Here is a 20,640-nt window from a genome sequence, read left to right on the forward strand (position 1 = left end):
ATTTTCAGCCGAGATCCTATGTGAAAATATATTCCAACTCCTAAACACTTACTCGGTGCTAGAATGAAAAAAAAGTCGTTAGTAAATGTTATCAGTTTTGCTATGAAATGTAAATGTTTGTGACATTCTTCAGCTAAAGAAAGTTACTTTGTAAGCCTTCCTCTTTCAGATTTGGGGAATAAACAAAGGTACCATTATAATTGGTGGTGGTGGAAACATGCATGATAATCAATTATACACTGCATCATCAAAGAAACTGGATCACTAATTATGCTTAATTGAACCTCGCGACATACATGAGCTCATGTAGGCCAAACAAAAGGGCATGAGACCTCAAAATAGAACAAAATTTGGCTAGGTGAAGCATTCAAAAGAAGAGACAATTTGGAGTGACTTGCAGTGTTCAGAAATATATTATCATTAGATTGGCTATAAGGTTCTACTTGAGCTTCATATACCGTGAGAACGCATAGATGCAAAAGTACAATTCTTTTAGAATAAGCTAAACCTGGAAAGACAACTTAATTAGCTCCACTGTGCGATGGCTAACTGGAGCTGGAGCAATGCATTTCTTTAGCAATGAGATGGCAGTCCGGGTAGGTTCCTTATGAGAGAAAACCGATATGTTCAGTTAACAAAATTAGAAAATCTCAACGAACACACTGACCGACATCATAAGTACTTGGGTCATATAAATGCGCGAAGTGCATGAAAAAGATTCAAAATTTTCATTTTCAAATGGTGCAGTAATATTTAATGGCTTTTCCTAAATAGTAAAACATTATCTAATGGCCATTGTTCGTGACTATCTTTCCTTACATCTAGAAAGGGTCAGAGAATAACCAAAAAAATTAGAAGTTCTGCTCATAAAACGTAGACCATGGAAGGCTGTCAAAATGGTGAGGTACTCATGTGATCCTCTCAACTATGTACTGTCACCAACTCATCGTTGGATAAGCTGCTCCTATAAACACCTCAAATATTTGCAAGGAAACAGTCTAACGGATATATATAGATGGCTACAATAATGTAGCTACGTGTATGCATGCCTTTTATTGATAGCTGAAATCAAGGACGGGGGTAAACTATATGTATATGGACAGTGTAGGAACGTTTCGTTTAGAATACAGTCTACTTCGATCAAGTTTTCCCTTGTAACAATTTATAACTTAATGAGAAACATTAAGCCCAATTCCACATATGCGCACAATGATTCTGCTTGACTAAACAAATAATGAAGTTAGGACACTCCAATAGCCTTAATTCAGACAGAGCATAACGTTGAAAAAAAGTTCTGGCAGTACAATGGAATCATCCTACAGACTCAGCCATCAGTAAACTGCAAAAGTGCGAAGACAATTGAACAAATTAAGCATATAAACATATAACCCATGAATAGAAAATATCTGACTAACCACGCTTTTATGTGCAGACCACAACAAAGTAGAAAAAACAGAGGATCTTAATGAAAGAAAACTGAATCGAGGTTGCATATTTTTGCATCAATATAGTGCGCATTAAATTTAGAGTTTATAGCAGATAATAAGAAATAGTTGCATGCATTACTCGCTGGTTTATAATTTTGGACCGAAGGACCAGTATCAACTTTTCATTGGACTAAGTGCCTAAGTGGGGCGGGCTGCAGGTGAGAACAGCAAGAGTAGGCAGTTCCTTGACGGCATGAGTTAGGAGTGGATACCTCTTACTGAGGGACCATGCCGTGACTGCACCATTTCAGATCGTGTGGCCATGCCGAGGAGTAAACTGCAAAGCACAACGCTTCAGGGAAGGGGGTAGGTATTAGTACACTGGAGATCACAAGGGCAAGTGCAGAATAAAAGCAGATTTTGCTACTGCTCTATAGTTCCAACTGCAAACAGATTTTGTATGCTTCTTTTTTCATATCACAAGGGAGTAGCATCATTTGAGTACCTTTTGTTCCCGACAAAACAACTTGTGAATCAAATCTACATAACTTCTGTAATTCTAAAAGGCATGATGGTTGGCTATGCCACACAAATCCAGAAGATTCAAAGTGAGTTCAGAGAGCAATCAGGATCACGTGCATATGTGTGTGATCAGCACAGAGTAGCCACACAGATCTATAAGATTCAAAGTGTGTTCAGAGAGCAACCAAGATCATCTACATATGTTGGTGATTAGCACAGGGATTACAGGAAAATGAATACATACTTCGATGGCATTAGGGAAACAATTGACATAGGCTTGCTCCTTTCCCCTTGGTTGGACGACTCTAGAATTCGCCAGGGCTGCAGAACCCTAGCTTCACCGAGACAGATGAACCCGATCAGCAAAGAAAGGCATGAGGATAGATGAACCCGTCCCCAAAATCAGCTCTTCCCAGGATCAGACCGTAACCTCATCAGGACTCAAATCCGATCAAAAGATCGGTCGAGTAGAGAAGGGCCCTAGTTTCCGCGGTGGCAGGGGAGTTTGTGACACAAGCTTGCTCCTTTCCCCTTGGTTGGACGACTCTGGAATTCGCCATGGCTGCAGAATACTAGCTTCACCAAAACAGATGAACCCGATCAGCAAACAAAGGCATGAGGATAGATGAGCCCGTCCCCTAAATCAGCTTTTCCCAGGATCAGATCGTATCCTCATCAGGACTGAAATCCGATCAAAAGATCGGTCGAGTAGAGAAGGGCCCTGGTTACCGCCGTGACAGGGGAGTTCTTTTAGGGGAGCGACATGGGAGAAACTAAACGTGCATTGCATGGAAAGTTTGACTACATGGAAGGTTTGATGGCTCGACCTTACAAAGAAGGCAACTTATCAAGGGCATTGGTGGGTAATTTTTTGATCATTTAATTATTTTTGAGGTAAATACACTAGAAGTCATGGAACTTGCACGCAACGTTCAGTTTAGTGCATAAACTTGTAAAATACGTGTTTCTGGTCATCTAACTTGTCCTCTTGTTTATATACGGTGCTTTCTACGGTATCCAGTCGTATCCCTATGCATGCCACATGGAGGGGCCCACTGTCAGTGGCTAAGATGGTGATAATCCGCATGCACTTTTTTAGATAGCACCCTTGTATTTTATTTATTTACGCAAAAATTTCTGAAATAAATGGAAAACGTTGGAACATTTGTGGGATTTGAAACCCACGACCTGTTGTGATTCGCCCAGGATAGACAGCCACTCGACCAGCTGAAGTTTTACATTAAATGTATATAATTTGCTTTATATAACATAGACCATACGAATTAAAGTAAAAATCAAACCAGGAAAAAGGGAAAACCCACTTCAAACCGGCGACCTATTGCACTAAAGCGGGCGTCCTAAGGCCAAATTCACCGCGCGACCCCAAACGGACGTCCGTTTTGTCCGGTTTCAGTTCGTTTGGATATGGATTTTGGGTCGTGTCCGGGCCTATCCTAGGATGCGGTGGCCGTGCGCCCAGCGCACGGTCGCATCCTGTCCGCGTATTATTTCTTTGCAAGTCCTTAACTTTATTTCATCATTCATTTTTGGTACATGAAAAATACATCATCACATTTTGACTAGTAAAGCAAAACCAAAAAAAACAAGAACCACAAGAATACATTTTAGAAGATATCCAATTTCCGTAACTGCTCCCTTGAGTTGGGTTAGGGCCTTCTCGATGCACTCGTTGTTGATCTGTGAAGGAGGCTCGATCTGGCAATCTCCTTTCTTCTTCAAGCCAGAAGTAGATGTTGCTTCCTCAGACCTAGTCTCGTGTCTAGCCTCTAATTTAGCAACAAGTGCACTTGTCTCATTTACAGCCTCTCTGCTAGCTAAAAGTGCACGAACATGTACTCCGAACAGGATAGGGTCGCGCGGTGGAGTTGGCCTAACCAACCACCTAATGTTACTTCATGTTTATCTGAGACTACTAAGATATATATCAAAGTGTAAAAGTACACATTCTGAACTATATTTTCTCTTATCTAGATTATTAATTTAAAATTATTTGAATTCAGACAAAATTTCCGTTGATTTGTCCGAATTTTTTCATTACTAAAATCAAAGTTACCTGGACTACTACTATGAAAAAGTTCAGACCTCGGGCTCGAGGACGTACATTCATTCTACACTATATTTCCTTTTATCTAGATTTTAATTTAAATTTTTTCGAATTCAAACAAAAAATATTTGATTTGTCCAGAATAATTTATGTACATCCATTCTACACAGTATGTTCTTTTATCTAGATTTCTAAATTTACATTTATTCGAATTCAAACATAAATTGAGTTTATTTGTCCAAAAACATACGTACATTCACTGTGCACTATATTTCCTTTTATATAAATATTTAAATTTAGAATTATTCGAATTCAAACAAAAATTTTGTTGTTTGTCCAAAAGAATTTACGTATATTCATTCTACATTTTATTTCCTTTATCCAGATTTTAGAATTTTAAAAAATCAACCAAAAATTTTGTTGGTTTGTCCAAAAGAATTTGCATTCATTCATTCATTCTGCACTATTTTTTGCAAAAAAAGATATATCTTTGCGTGAAAAAAATTAAATATAGCTCGCTGCCACTGGAATACATAAATTTTATACTATACAATACATAGCACTTTTATCATTTTTATCTCTATTTATCACTGATAAACTAAAATCAAATCTATCTTACATAGAAAAAACAATACACAAGATAAAATTTGTTTATGTCACTAAGTGTCGTTGTGGCCTGATGGTTGGCATTTGTACACGATGCCAAAGTATCAAACTGGGGCTTTCCCTTTTCAGCAAACCCTTTTGTCGTTTTAATTTCTATTTTTATTTATGCAGTATGTGTTAAATAGCTTTAACTGTGCATTTTAGCGTCAACTGTTAGATTTTTTTTAGAAAGCGTCAACTGTTAGTTGGTCTAGTGGCTCTCTATGCTAGGCGGATCGTGCTAGCTCCTCGGTTTGAATCCCATCATGCGCTGCAGCTTCTTTCATTTTATTTGAGGATTTTTTGTGTAAAAATAAGTAGAATGTATGGGTCCTTTCTTACAAAAAAAACAGACTCAGCCACTGACGGTGGCCCTGCCACGTTGGTACCCGCAGGGATACGGTTGGAAGCACCGTATATGAACGAGATGATAAGTTAGATGATCAAAAACATGTATTTTACAAGTTTATGCACTAAACTGAACGTTGCGTGCAAGTTCTGTGACTTCTAGTGTATTTACCTCATTATTTTTAAAGGATTTAATATAAATAGACTATGCTGGAGATCCATTGGCTGTGCTCGCCTAATCGGTCAAACTAATGGCTAGATGATTCTGATTATTGTGGGATTTTTAGTCTAATTCTCTTTTTTCTGGTTAGCCCGTTAATCGCTTTTTATATATAATAGATAGATATGCCAGGTATGCACAAGGGGGAGAATTCTGCCATGTGGAAATCTGGACCTGAAAAAGCTACGTCAAGCTATCTATTCTGCACAACTCCAAATGAGATGAAACTCCCCGAGGATTTTTTATGGAATATTTAATAAATATTGGAGCAACTAAGTACCAGAGGAGGGCCATCAGGTGGGCACAACCCACCTGGGCGCGCCAGGAGGCCCAGGCGCGCCCTGGTGGGTGCTGCCCTCCTCGGCCCACCTCCGGTGCCCATTTTCTGGTATATAAGTCATTTTGACCTAGAAAAAATAAGGGGAGGACATTCGGGACGAAGCGTCGTCGCCTCGAGGCGAAACTTGGGCATGAGCACCTTTGCCCTCCGGCGGAGCGATTCTACCGGGGGAACTTCCCTCCCGGAGGGGGGAATCATCGTCATCATCATCACCAACAACTCTCCCATCTTGGGGAGGGCTATCTTCATCAACATCTTCAAAACACCAACTCCTCCCAAATCCTAGTTCATCTCTTGTGTTCAGTCTTTGTATCAAAACTATAGATTGGTGCTTGTGGGTGACTAGTAGTGTTGATTACATCTTGTAGTTTATTACTATATGGTTTATTTGGTGGAAGATTATATGTTCAGATCCATTATGTTATTTAATACCCCTCTGATCTTGAGCATGTTTATCATTTGTGAGTGGTTACTTTCGTTCTTGAGGTCACGGGAGAAATCATGTTACAAGTAATCATGTGAACTTGATATGTGTTCGATATTTTGATGGTATGTATGTTGCCATTCTCTTAGTGGTGTCATGTGAACATCGACTACATGACACTTCACCATATTTGGGCCTAAGGGAATGCATTGTGGAGTAGTTATTAGATGGTGGGTTGCGAGAGTGACAGAAGCTTAAACCCCAGTTTATGCGCTATTCCGTAAGGGACCAATTGGATCCAAAAGTTTAATGCTATGGTTAGAATTTATTCTTAATACTTTTCTCGTAGTTGCGGATGATTGCGAGAGGGTTAATCATAAGTAGGAGGTTTTTTCAAGTAAGAACAACACCTAAGCACCGGTCCACCCACATATCAAATTATCAAAGTACCGAACACGAATTAAGCCAACATGATGAAAGTGACTAGATGAAATTCCCGTGTACCCTCAAGAACACTTTGCTTATCATAAGAAACCGTTTTGGCCTGTCCTTTGCCTCAAAAGGATTGGGCTACCTTGCTGCACTTTTGCTACTACTATTGTTACTTGCTCGTTACAAATTATCTTGCTATCAAACTACTCCGCTACTTACAATTTTAGCTCTTATAGACATTACCTTGCTGAAAACCACTTGTCATTTCCTTCTGCTCCTCGGTGGGTTCGACACTCTTACTTATCGAAAAGGGCTACAATTGACCCCATATAATTGTGGGTCATCAAGGCAATTTTCTGGCACCGTTGCCGGGGAGTGAAGCGCTCTTGGTAAGGAAACATTATTATTACGTGCTGAAATTTATTGTCACTTGCTACTATGGAAAACAACCCTTTGAGGGGTTTGTTCGAGGTATCTTCACCTTGACCGGAACCACAATTAGTTACCCCTCAACCTACTGCACCTACTGAAAATATTGAATATGAAATTCCTTCGGGTATGTTAGAGCAACTGCTAGCTAATCCTTATGCAGGAGATGGAACCGAACATCTTGATATGCACTTGATATATGTGGATGAAATTTGTGGATTGTTTAAGCTTGCAGGTTTGCCCGGAGATGAAGCTAAGAAGAAGGTTTTCCCTTTATCTTTGAACGGAAAAGCATTGACATGGCATAGGCTATGCGATGATATTGGATCTTGGAACTGGAACCGTTTGAAATTGGAATTTCATCAAAAAAATTATCCTATGCATCTAGTTCACCATGATCGGAATTATATAAATAATTTTTGGCTTTGTGAAGGAGAAAACTGACGATGCCATGGACCTAGGGTAGGGTCATAGGCCTGACCTATACGCCCTACCCAAAGTCACTACCCTAGAATCAAGGACATTCAAAGTATAGCAAGAAATACCAACTGAAGTAGCCATGGAGTGTAATCCACTCGACCAGTCACCTCACTCGGATACCCCCAATTTCATTCGACCTGGATGAAGTCATTCGACCATACAGGAAACCACTCGAAGTACAGAAGACCTAGAGTCACTCGGGATGGCAACGGTCAGGCGTTCACTCTGTAGTCTTAAAGCTCATTAATAGCACTTTATAGCTGGCTTTACCAGTAATGCCCTGTCTTAATGTACATTGAACCCTATAACGGGGGACGGCCGGGGTCCTGGCGCACTCTATATAAGCCACCCCCTCCTCTGGGACAGGAGTTCGCACCCCTTGTAACACACATCCATATTCCAGTCGACCGCCTCAGGGCACCGAGACGTAGGGCTTTTACCTCCTCCGAGAGGGGCCTGAACTTGTAAACTCGTGTGCACAACCTCGTCGTAGCTAGGGCCTTGCCTCCTCATACATACCCCCTACTCTTACTGTTAGACTTAGTACCACGACAGTTGGTGCCCACCGTGGGGCAAAGCGTCTTGGCAACTTCCGGCGAGGTTGCATTTTCTCCGCTCTTCATCAACATGGTTTCTGGTGGCGGCTTGGTCATGGGCCACGAGTTCCGACTTGGCACGCTCACTTTCATCACCGACGACTCTGCCTGGCTCCAAGAAGCCCCTTCCGATCTGCGGGGTGTCGCACTTCTCCGCGAGTGCCTACGGCGTTCTCCTACGACAGCCGTCGACCCCGTATCGGTCGGCCCTCTCATCGTATGCTCACTCCGTTGGTCACCGCCACAAGCAATCCGGTTGTTCACGGCTCTAGCGGTGGGTAAAGCATGCGGTGGCTCGTCAGACGGACACCCCACAAGTCACGGCGATCGAGCCCGACGAATTTCACTGCGGTCCACTCGACCCGTCGACTGGCTCTGCGGATTCTTTTTCCGAGCACGGGAGCTGTGACCCCACGGCAGAAGTTCTCATGGTCGACTCCCATCGCAGCCCACCCGGGTTTCGCCGCAACGGCGGCAACGGTGACGACGACGGCCCGTCATTCGGCCACGATGAGTACGAGCCCCAACCTCTCAATTCGCAGCAGAGGGAGGAGTTGCATTGCCGCAACGTGGAGGCCCTCCAGACCCCCATCATAGGGGAGACTGCCGAGGCTCGGGCCTTGGAGGCTGCGCGCCTAGCCACGTTGGCTGAGCGCGCGTGTTTGAAGAATCTCCTACATTCTCTCGACGAATGCGCCCGTCGACTGATCCCTGAATCCAGTCGACGTCAACAACAATTGTTTCTGCCTGAACCCCAGGTATACCGCATCCAATCCAGAATCTTACAACTGTTGTACGTATAGCAGAATCTATTCAGCCATCCCATTCAAAAGCTGGAAGAGGCTTGGAACAAATCCGAGCACTGCTCCGGGCAGCAGGAGAGCAAAACTCTGTCGTTTCCCAGTCGCGGAACAGGATCCACAATAGGTCAGTAAGGGTAGATACAGTTCAGTCGACACACAGTCCTGGGTCGCCTTTGCGACGTGAAGATCATGATCACCGTCGAGATCGTCACCTGGGAAGAGCTCATGGAGAGTTTGATCGTGAGAATGCCCGTGACAACCACTGTCGAGTGCCTTCGCCCCCTCCAAGGGACGGGTCATACGCGCCCCGACATATGATGACAGGCGCCCGTATGGTAACGACTGCAAAGTTCCAGTCGACCTAAGAGAGCCTGGGTTCAACACAAGGTCAGTCCTTGTACAAGGTTTGGTCGACCGGAATAGAGCATACAGAGAAGGGTTGGATAAAGATAGACCCGGTGGAAGCATGGTGCACATTTCCGTCCCCGAGTGTTTCGAAAGAGCCATCTGAGCCACTGAGATCCCTCACAACTTCAGATTGGCGACTGGAGTTAGTAAGTTCACCGGGGAGTCGAAGCCTGACACATGGTTGGAGGATTACCGAGTGGCTGTGCATATTGGTGGCGGCAACGAGGAGGTGGCCATGAAGCACCTCCCTTTGATGCTTGAAGGTTCTGCCAGATCCTAGCTGAATCAGTTGACCCTTGGGAGCATTTTCAATTGGGAAGAATTAGCCCGAGTGTTTACCAAAACATTTGAGGGCACCTGCAAGCGACCCGCTGACTTGACAGAATTGCAGCATTGTGTGCAGAAATAGAATGAGACTTTGAGAGACTATATCCAGATATGGGTCTTCATCCCACGGTGGAGAATGTGTCGGATCACCAAGCAGTTTGTGCCTTTAAAGAAGGCATTCGCTACAGAGAGTCAATCTGAAGTTCGATCGGACTAGAGACATGACTCTGACTCGGATGATGGAGATTGCCACTCGATACGCTAACGGCGAAGAAGAGGACCGACTCCGGAGCGGCAAGAACAGATCAGTCGCCCAGGACACCGGAGGAGGAAACTCCAGTCGGAAGGAGAAACGAAAAGTTGAGGCCGCAGGCCCTGCTGAGGCAGTAGTTTTGAATCAAGGGAAGTTCAAAGGGAAACATAAAGGGCCTTGGACTCCTAAAAAAGTGAAAGATCAAGCGGGAAATGACGTGCTTGGTTTACCATGTCATATACACACGAAAAAGGATGAAAAGGGGAATCTGATTCTTCCCAAGCATACCACTCGATAGTGTCGACTCCTCATTCAGAGCTTCCGAGAGAGCTAGCCTAGTGAAAAGGACAAAGAGTCTGATAAGGAGGAAGACAAAGAGGAAGATGGTGGTTACCCCAATGTTAATGCCACTTTGGCGATTTTTGCTGACCTCGAAAGCAAAAGTCGACTGCAAGTTATTAACAGAGAAGTAAACATGGTTGCTCTGGCAATGCCAAGATAGTTGAAGTGGTCAAAAACCCCTATTACATTAGACCAATCCGACCACCCGCCACACATTGCTACCCCTGGGTGGGAAGCGTTGGTGGTCGGCCCAGTCGTTGGGGGCACCCGACTGACCAAGGTTTTGAAGGACGATGGCAGTGAATTGAATATATTGTATGCTGAGGCCCTCCGGGGGGTGGGCATTCCGATGACCAAGCTCAGTGAGAGCAACATGAGATTCCATGGTATCATCCCAGGAAAGAAAGCTGATTCACTCGGTCAGATCACTCTTGATGTGGTTTTCGGTGATTCCAAGAATTACCGCAAGGAAAAGTTGACATTTGAGGTAGTGGATTTTGACAGTGCATATCATACCATTCTGGGCAGACCTGCTTATGCTAGTTTCATGGCTCGGCCGTGCTACGTGTACCTCAAGTTGAAAATGCCTGGCCCCGGAGGCATGGTCACAGTCACTAGAAATTGGCAGAGAGCAGAAGATTGTCTCCAGAAAGGTTCAAAGATCGCCGATGAACAGATGGCATCAGTAGAGTTTCAAGAATACTAGAAGAATGCAGATCCGAGTGATTTGCTGCGTGCCAAGAGGCCTGCCTCTAAGTCTGCATTTCAGTCAGCCGGTGAAACCAAGCCGGTTCACATTCACCCAACCGATCCCAATGCTGCTCCGACTCATATCTCAATGACACTCGATAGCAAATACGAAGAAGCATTCATCTAGTTCCTCCATGAGAACTGGGACATCTTCGCATGGAAACCATCTGACATGCCAGGTGTATCCATGGGACTAGCTGAGCACCGTTTGTGAGTCGACCCGAAAGCAAAACCCGTTAAAGAGCATCTCCATCGGCCGCCGCGGAGAAGAGGAAGACCATTGGCGAGGAGGTGGCTCAGCTTCTGGCTGCTGAGTTCATCCGCGAGATATACCACTCCGAGTGGCTCGCCAATGTCTTTATGGTCCACAAGAAAGATAAGTCACTTTGAATGTGTATTGATTTCAAGCATATCAATCGGGCCTGCCCTAAAGATCATTTTCCTCTGCCTCGCATCGACCAGATAGTCGACTCAACTGCGAGGTGTGAGCGATTGTCCTTTTTGGATGCTTATTCTAGGTACCATCAGATCCGTCTGTATGGACCCGACGAGATAAAGACAACTTTCATCACCCCATTCAGGTGTTTTTGCTATATTACTATGCCATCTGGCCTCAAGAATGCTGGTGCCACATTCATTCGCATGATTCAGACGTGCCTGCTCACTCAAATCAGTCGGAATGTGGAAGCATACATGGATGGCATAGTGGGCAAGTCACGCAAAGGTTCCGACCTACTAACTGACCTCGCTGAAACCTTTGCCAACTTAAGAAGATATGATATCAAGATCAACCCATCAAAGTGCACATTCGGAGTCCCAGTAGGAAAGTTACTCGGTTTTCTCATTTCTGAACGAGGGATCGACGCAAACCCAGAGAAGATTGGCACAATCCTCCGAATGAAATGCCATGTCTGTGTGCACGATGTTCAGAAGCTTACTGGTTGTTTGGCTGCATTGAGCCGATTCATCTCACGCCTCAGTGAAAAGGCATTACCTCTTTACCGACTGATGAAGAAGTCTGACAAGTTTGAGTGGAATGACGAAGCTGAAGCAGCATTTGAAGAGTTCAAAGCCCTGCTTTCCACCCAGCCGGCGCTTGCCGCTCCAGTCAGCAAGGAGCCTTTACTGCTTTACATCCCAGCCACTGGACAGGTTGTCAGCACAGTGCTCACGGTCCAGCGGGAAGAAGAAGGCAAAGCCTACAAAGTTCAACACCCTATGTATTACATTTTGAAAGTCTTGACTCCGTCCAAGCAGAGATATCCTCATCATCAGAAGCTTGTTTATGGAATTTACTTGACCATGAAGAAAGTTGCACACTACTTCTCAGACCACTCGGTTTCAGTCGTCAGCGACGCTCCATTGTCAGAAATTCTGACTAATAGAGATGCAACTGGTCGAGTGGCTAAGTTGGTGATTGAACTCCTTCCTTTGGATATCAAGTTTGAGGCAAAGAAAGCCATCAAGTCTCAAGCAATATCAGATTTCCTCGCATTGTGGATTGCATAGCAGCAACTGACTCAGATTCAATCGGAACATTGGACTATGTTCTTTGATGGATCAAAGATGTTGAATGGCTCTAGCGCAGGAGTGGTTTTAGTATCCGCAAGAAGAGATAAGCTCAGCTATGTCCTCCAGATTCACTTCAATTCTTCAAACAATGAAGCTGAGTATGAGGCACTGTTGTATGGGTTACGTATGGCCATTTCACTCAGCGTCCGACGCTTGATGGTCTACGACAACTCAGACTTAGTGGTTAATCAAGTAATGAAGGAATGGGACATTAGGAGTCCAGCAATGACCGGTTATTGCAATGCAGTAAGAAAGCTAGAGAAGAAATTTGAGGGGTTAGAGCTCCACCACATACCATGAATCAAGAATCAAGCTGCTGATGATCTGGCGAAGATAGGTTCCACTCGGAAGCCTATCCCCAGTAATGTGTTCTTGGAGCATCTCCACACCCCGTCAGTACAAGACGATCCCTTCAAGGAAGAGCCCCCACAACTGATAAGTTCAACCAATCCGACTGAGATTGAAGTCCCAGCTGTGGTCGACTTGGTCATGGAAGTCTTAGTGATCACGCCTGACTGGATGGTGCCATACATCGCGTACCTGCTCAGGCGAGAACCCCCAGAAGATGAGGATGAGGCCCACCAGATCGTCCATCGATCAAAGGCTTTCACCGTGATAAAAGGGCAGCTTTACAGAGAAAGTGTCACAGGAGTGGCTCAACGCTACATCACCCCAGAAGAAGGTCGAATGATTTTAAACAAGATCCACTCAGGGACCTGTGGTCACCATGCGTCCTCTCAGACCATCATGGCTAAAGCATACCGAGTGGGATTCTATTGGCCGTGTGCAAATGAGATGGCAAATATAGTCGACAAGTGCGCAGGTTGTTAGTTCTACTCCAACATGTCTCACAAGCGTGCATCCGCCTTGAAGACTATTCCACTCATCCGTCCGTTTGCACTCTGGGGGTTAGATATGGTTGGAGCCTTCAAGACCAGCAGAAGTGGTTTCACTCATTTGCTCGTAGCAGTCGACAAGTTCACCAAATGGATCGAAGTCAAGCCTATCAAAAACCTCGACTCAAGCACTACCGTCAGTTTCATCAGGGAGTTGATATTCAGATGGAGTCCCTCACAGCATTATCACAGATAACGACGATTCTGATGAGTTCAAGGCATTCTGTGCTTCCTAAGGCACTCAGGTCGACTACGCATCTGTTGCGCACCCACAGTCGAATGGGCAAGCAGAAAGGGCGAATGGTCTGATCCTTCAAGGGCTGAAACCCTGACTGATGCGTGACCTCAAGCACGCTGCTGGAGCTTGGGTGACTGAGTTGCCGTCCGTCTTATGGGGACTGAGAACAACTCCGAACCGGTCGACTGACCGAACGCCTTTCTTCATGGTGTATGGCACTGAAGCTATACTTCCGAGTGACTTGCTGCACAATGCTCCCCGAGTGGAACTCTTCTCAGAAGCTGAAGCAGAACAGGCACGCCAGGACGCAGTTGACCTCCTGGAGGAGGAACGTGAGATGGCTCTGATATAGTCAACCATCTACCAACAAGATCTGCATCGATTCCATGCCCGTAATGTCAGAGGTCGAGCGTTCCAGGAAGGAGGCCTTGTTCTCCGAGTGGATCAGAAATGACCTCACAAGCTCGCTCCGGCCTAGGAAGGTCCCTTCATCATCACCAAGGTGCTCCACAATGGAGCGTATCACCTCTACAACGTATCTAAGAAAATGGACGAGCCACGTGTGTGGGACGCAGAGCTGCTTTGCCATTTCTATACCTAAACCACTCGGATCGACGAGTTGTAATAAGAGTCCTTCAGTTTGCTTATCAAAGACAAGATTTTTGCAGTATCTTAATGGTTGTTTTCCCATAAACACATGTGTTCAAATCCCCCAGTGGGTGGCTTAGCCACGAACCTGATTCGCCTAAGTTAAAAAATACTTCGAGTGAAGAGCAACCCTCTCACTCGGGGGCTTAGCTGCGACCCCGTACTCGCCTAAGTTAGAAAACCACTCCGAGTGGAGAGCAATCCTCCCACTCGGGGGCTTAGCTGCGACCCCGTACTCGCCTAAGTAAAAAACCACTTCAAGTGGAGAGCAACCCTCCCACTCGGGGGCTTAGCTGCGACCCTGTACTCGCCTAAGTTACAAAACCACTCCGAGTGGAGAGCAATCCTCCCACTCGGGGGCTTAGCTGCAACCCCGTACTCGCCTAAGTTAAAAAACCACTCCGAGTGAAGAGCAACCCTCTCACTCGGGGGCTTAGCTGCGACCCCGTACTCGCCTAAGTTAAAAAACCACTCCAAGTGGAGAGCAATCCTCCCACTCGGGGGCTTAGCTGGGACCCCGTACTCGCCTAAGTTAAAAAACCACTCCGAGTGGAGAGCAATCCTCCCACTCGGGGGCTTAGCTGCGACCCCGTACTCGCCCAAGTTTAAAACCCACTTCGAGTGGAGAGCAATCCTCCCACTCGGGGGCTTAGCTGCAACCCCGTACTCGTCTAAGTTAAAAAACAACCCCGAGTGGAGAGCAATCCTCCCACTCGGGGGCTTAGCTGCGACCCCGTACTCGCCTAAGTTAAAAAAGCACTCCGAGTGGAGAGCAATCCTCCCACTCGGGGGCTTAGCTGCAACCCCGTACTCGCCTAAGTTAAAAAACCACTCCGAGTGGAGAGCAATCCTCCAATTAGGGGGCTTAGCTGTGACCCCTGCTACATCTTGAGCTTGCGTTGGTTTTCCTTGAAGAGGAAAGGGTGATGCACCAAAGTAGCATAAGTATTTCCCTTAGTTTTTGAGAACCAAGGTATCAATACAGTAGGAGGCTCCTCAAAAGTTCCACGCACCTACACAAACAAACAAGAACCTCGCAACCAACACAATAAAGGGGTTGTCAATCCCTTCACGGCCACTTGCGAAAGTGAGATCTGATAGAGATAATATGATAAGATAAATATTTTTGGTATTTTTATGATATAGACTGGAAAATTAAATATGCAAATAAAAGTAGATGGTAAACTTATATGATAAAAGATAGACCCGGGGGCCATAGGTTTCAGTAGTGGCTTCTCTCAAGATAGCATAACTATTATGGTGGGTGAACAAATTACTGTCGAGCAATTGATAGAAAAGCGAATAATTATGAGATTATCTAGGCATGATCATGTATATAAGCATCACGTCCATGACAAGTAGACTGAATCCTGCCTGCATCTACTACTATTACTCCACACATCGACCGCTATCCAGCATGCATCTAGAGTATTAAGTTCATAAAGAACAGAGTAACCCATTAAGAAAGATGACATGATGTAGAGGGATAAACTCATGCAATATGATATAAACCCCATCTTTTTATCCTTGATGGCAACAATACAATACGCGCCTTGCTGCCCCTGCTGTCACTAGGAAAGCACACCACAAGATTGAACCCAAAGCTAATCACTTCTCCTATTGCAAGAAAGATCAATCTATTAGGCCAAACCAAACTGATAATTCGAAGAGACTTGCAAAGATAACTTAATCACACATAAAATAATTCAGAGGAGATTCAAATATTTCTCATAGATAAACTTGATCATAAACCCACAATTCATCGGATCTCGACAAACACACCGCAAAAAGAGTTACATCGAATAGATCTCCAAGAAGATCGAGGAGAACTTTGTATTGAGATTCAAAGAGAGAGAAGAAGCCATCTAGCTAATAACTATGGACCCGCAGGTCTGTGGTAAACTACTCCCAACTCATCGGAGAGGCCTTGGATATGATGTAGAGGCCCTCCATGGTTGATTCCACCTCTGATGGAGTGCCGACGAAGGCTCCAAGATGGGATCTCGCGGATACAGAAGGTTGCGGCAGTGGAAATAGTTTTTCGTGGTGCTCCTGGATGTTTTTGGGGTACATGGGTATATATAGGAGGAGGAAGTAGGTCGGTGGACGCTCGAGGGGCCCACGAGGGTGGCGGGCATGCCCACCTCCAAGGGGCACGCCGGGCACCCTCGTGGCCGCCTCCTCTGTTGCTTGACGTCCACTCCAAGTCCCCTGGATCATGTTTGTTCCAAAAAGATCGCTCCAGAAGGTTTCATTCCGTTTGGACTCCATTTGATATTCCTTTCCTTCGAAACACTGAAATAGGCAAAAAAAACAGCAATTCGAGCTGGGCCTCCGGTTAGTAGGTTAGTCCCAAAAATGATATAAATGTGTAAAGTAAAGCCCATAAACATCCAAAACGGGTAATATAATAGCATGGAACAATAAAAAATTATAGATACGTTGGAGACGTATCAAGCATCCCCAAGCTTAATTCCTGCTCGTCCTTGAGTAGGTAAATGATAAAAATAGAATTTTTGATGTGGAACGCTACCTAGCATAATTCTCAATGCAATTTTCTTTATTGTGGCATGAATGTTCAGATCCAAATGATTCAAAATAAAAGTTCATATCGAAATAAGAAATAGTAAAACTTCAAGCATACTAACTAAGCAATCTTGTCTTCTCAAAATAACATGGCTAAAGAAAGTTTATCCCTACAAAATCATATAGTTTGGTCATGCTCCATTTTCGTCACACAAAAATGCTCTCATCTTGCACACCCCCGATGACAAGCCTAGCAATTGTTTCATAATTTAGTAATCTCAAACTTTTTTCAACTTTCACGCAATACATGAGCGTGAGCCATGGATATAGCACTATGGGTGGAATAGAATATGATGATGGAGGTTGTGTGGAGAAGACAAAAAAGGAGAAAGTCTCATGTTAACGAGGCTAATCAACGGGCTATGGAGATGCCCATCAATTGATGTCAACATGAGAAGGGATTGCCATGCAACAGATGCACTAGAGCTATAAATGTATGAAAGCTCAACAAAAGAAACTAAGTGGGTATGCATCCAACTTGCTTGCTCATGAAGACCTAGGGCATTTTGAGGAAGCCCATCGTACGAATATACAAGCCAAGTTCTATAATGAAAAATTCCCACTAGTATATAAAAGTGACAACAAATGAGACTCTCTATATGAAGAACATGGTGCTACTTTGTCTTTGAAGCACAAGTGTGGAAAAGGATAGTAACATTGCCCCCTTTTTTTGGCCTTCCTTTTTTTGCCTTTCTTTTTTTTATTTGGGGACAATGCTCTAATAATGATGATCATCACACTTCTATTTATTTACAACTCAAAACTAGAACAAGATATGACTCTATATGAATGCCTCCGGCGGTGTACCGGGATGGGTAATGAATCAAGAGTGACATGTATGAAAAATTATGCATGGTGGCTTTGCCACAAATAGGATGTCAACTACATGATCATGCAGGGCAATATGACAATGATGATGCGTGTCGTGATGATGAACGAAACGGTGGAAAGTTGCATGGCAATATATCTCGGAATGGCTATGGAAATGCCATAATAGGTAGGTATGGTGGCTGTTTTGAGGAAGATATAAGGAGGTTTATGTGTGATAGAGCGTATCGTATCACGGGGTTTGGATGCACCGGCAAAGTTTGCACCAACTCTCAAGGTGAGAAAGGGCAATGCACGGTACCGAAGAGGCTAGCAATGATGGAAGGGTGAGAGTGCGTATAATCCATGGACTCAACATTAGTCATAAATAACTCATATAATTATTGCAAAAATCTACAAGTCATCAAAAACCAAGCACTACGCGCATGCTCCTAGGGGGATAGATTGGTAGGAAAAGACCATCGCTCGTCCCCGACCGCCACTCATAAGGATGACAATCTAAGAACACCTCATGTTTCAAATTTGTTACACAACGGTTACCATACGTGCATGCTACGGGACTTGCCAACTTCAACACAAGCATTCTTTAAATTCACAATTACCCAACTAGCATGACTCTAATATCACCACCTCCATATCTCAAAACAATTATCAAGCATCAAATTGATCATAGCATCCAATTCACTTCCTATGATAGTTTTTATTATACCCAACTTGGATGCCCATCATTCTAGGACCAATTTTATAACCATAGCAAATACCATGCTGTTCTAAAAGACTCTCAAAATAATATAAGTGAAGCATGAGAGATCAACAATTTATACAAAATCAAGCCACCGCCGTGCTCTAAAAGATATAAGTGAAGCACTAGAGCAAAACTATCTAGCTCAAAAGATATAAGTGAAGCACATAGAGTATTCTAATAAATTCCAAATCAAGTGGGTTTCTCCCAAAAGGTGTGTACAGCAAGGATGATTGTGGTAAACTAAAAATCAAAGACTAATATCATACAAGACGCTCCAAGAAAAACACATATCATGTGGCGAATAAAAATATAGCTCCAAGTAAAGTTACCGATGAACGAAGACGAAAGAGGAGATGCCTTCCGGGGCATCCCCAAGCTTAGGCTTTTGGTTATCCTTGAATATCTTGGGGTGCCATGGGCATCCCCAAGCTTAGGATCTTGCCACTCCTTATTCCATAGTCCATCAAATCTTTACCCAAAACTTGAAAACTTCACAACACAAAACTCAACAGGAAATCTCATAAGCTCCGTTAGTGCAAGAAAGAAAAACCACCACATAAGGTACTGTAATGAAATCATTCTTTATTTATATTGGTGTTAAACCTACTGTATTCCAACTTCTCTATGGTTCATACCTACCAATACTAGCCATAGATGCATCAAAATAAGCAAACAACACACGAAAAACAGAATCTGTCAAAAACAGAACAGTCTGTAGCAATATGTAACTCTCGAATACTTCTGGAACTCTAAAAATCCTACAAAAATAGGAAGTCCTGGTTGTGTATTTATCTACAGAAAAAAGAATCAACACAAAAGCACGTTTATGTGAATTACTAAAATTATTTTCGTGCGTGCAAAGTTTCTGTTTTTCAGCAGTATCAAATTAACTATCATCGTAGGTTATCCTGTAGGTTCTACTTGGCACAAACACTAATTAAAACATGAAAACACATCTAAACATAAGCTAGATGAAATATTTATTACTAAACAGAAGCAAAAACAAAAAAATAAAAATAAAATTGGGTTGCCTCCCAACAAGCGCTATTGTTTAACGCCCCAAGGTAGGCATCAAAGCGAGGATAGATCTAAATAGTGCCATCTTTCGCACTCAATTCATAAGTAGCTCGCATGATAGATTCATAAGGTAATTTAACTTTCTTTCTTGGAAAGTGTTCCATGCCTTTCCTTAATGGAAATTGGAATCTAATATTCCCTTCCTTCATATCAATAATTGCACCAATCGTTCTAAGGAAAGGTCTACCAAGAATAATAGGACAAGAAAGATTGTAATCTATGTCAAGAATGATAAAATCTACGGGCACATAATTCCTATTTCCAACAATAAGAACATCATTGATCCTTCCCATAGGTTTCTTAATGGTGGAATCCGCAAGGTGCAAATTTAAAGAGCAATCATCAAAATCATGGAAACGTAGAATATCACATAAAGTTTTCGGAATCATGGAAACACTAGCACCCAAATCACACAAAGCATAGCACTCATGATCTTTAATTTTAACCTTTATAGTAGGTTCCCACTCATCATAAAGTTTTCTAGGTATAGAAACTTCCAAATTAAATTTTTTATCATAAGATTGCATCAAGGCATCCAAAATATGTTTGGTAAAAGCTTTATTTTGACTATAAGCATGAGGAGAATTCAACACGGATTGAAACAAGGAAATACAATCTATTAAAGAACAATTATCATAATTAAATTCCTTGAAATCCAAGATAGTGGGTTTAGTGCTATTTAAAGTCTTAACCTCTCTAATCCCACTTTTACCAAATTTAGCATCAAGATCTAAAAACTCCGAATCATTGGGACGCATTTTAACTAAAGTTGACTCATCTCCAATCCCATCATTATTAAGATTCATATTGCAAAACAAAAATTTAAATAGGGGACACATCAGTAACTTTTAGATCTTCATCATTATTTTCATGGAAACTAGAAGAACACGCCTTTACAAAGCAATCTTTCTTAGCACGCAATCTAGCGGTTCTTTCTTTGCACTTGTCAATGGAAATTCTCATGGCTTTGAGAGACTCATTGATATCATGCTTAGGAGGAGTAGATCTAAGTTTCAAAGAATCAACATCAAGCGAAAGCCTATCAACGTTCCTAGCCAAACCATCAACTTTAAGCAATTTTTCTTCAAGCAAAGCATTAAAATTCTTTTGAGAGATCATAAATTCTTTTACACTGTTCTCAAAATCAGAGGGCATCTTATTAAAATTACCATAAGAATTGTTGTAGGAATTTCCATAATTATTAGAGGAATTACTAGGGAACGGTCTAGGATTAAAGTT

The sequence above is a fragment of the Triticum aestivum genome, chromosome 2B (genome assembly GCF_018294505.1).
Source record: "Triticum aestivum cultivar Chinese Spring chromosome 2B, IWGSC CS RefSeq v2.1, whole genome shotgun sequence".
Taxonomy (NCBI): domain Eukaryota; kingdom Viridiplantae; phylum Streptophyta; class Magnoliopsida; order Poales; family Poaceae; genus Triticum; species Triticum aestivum.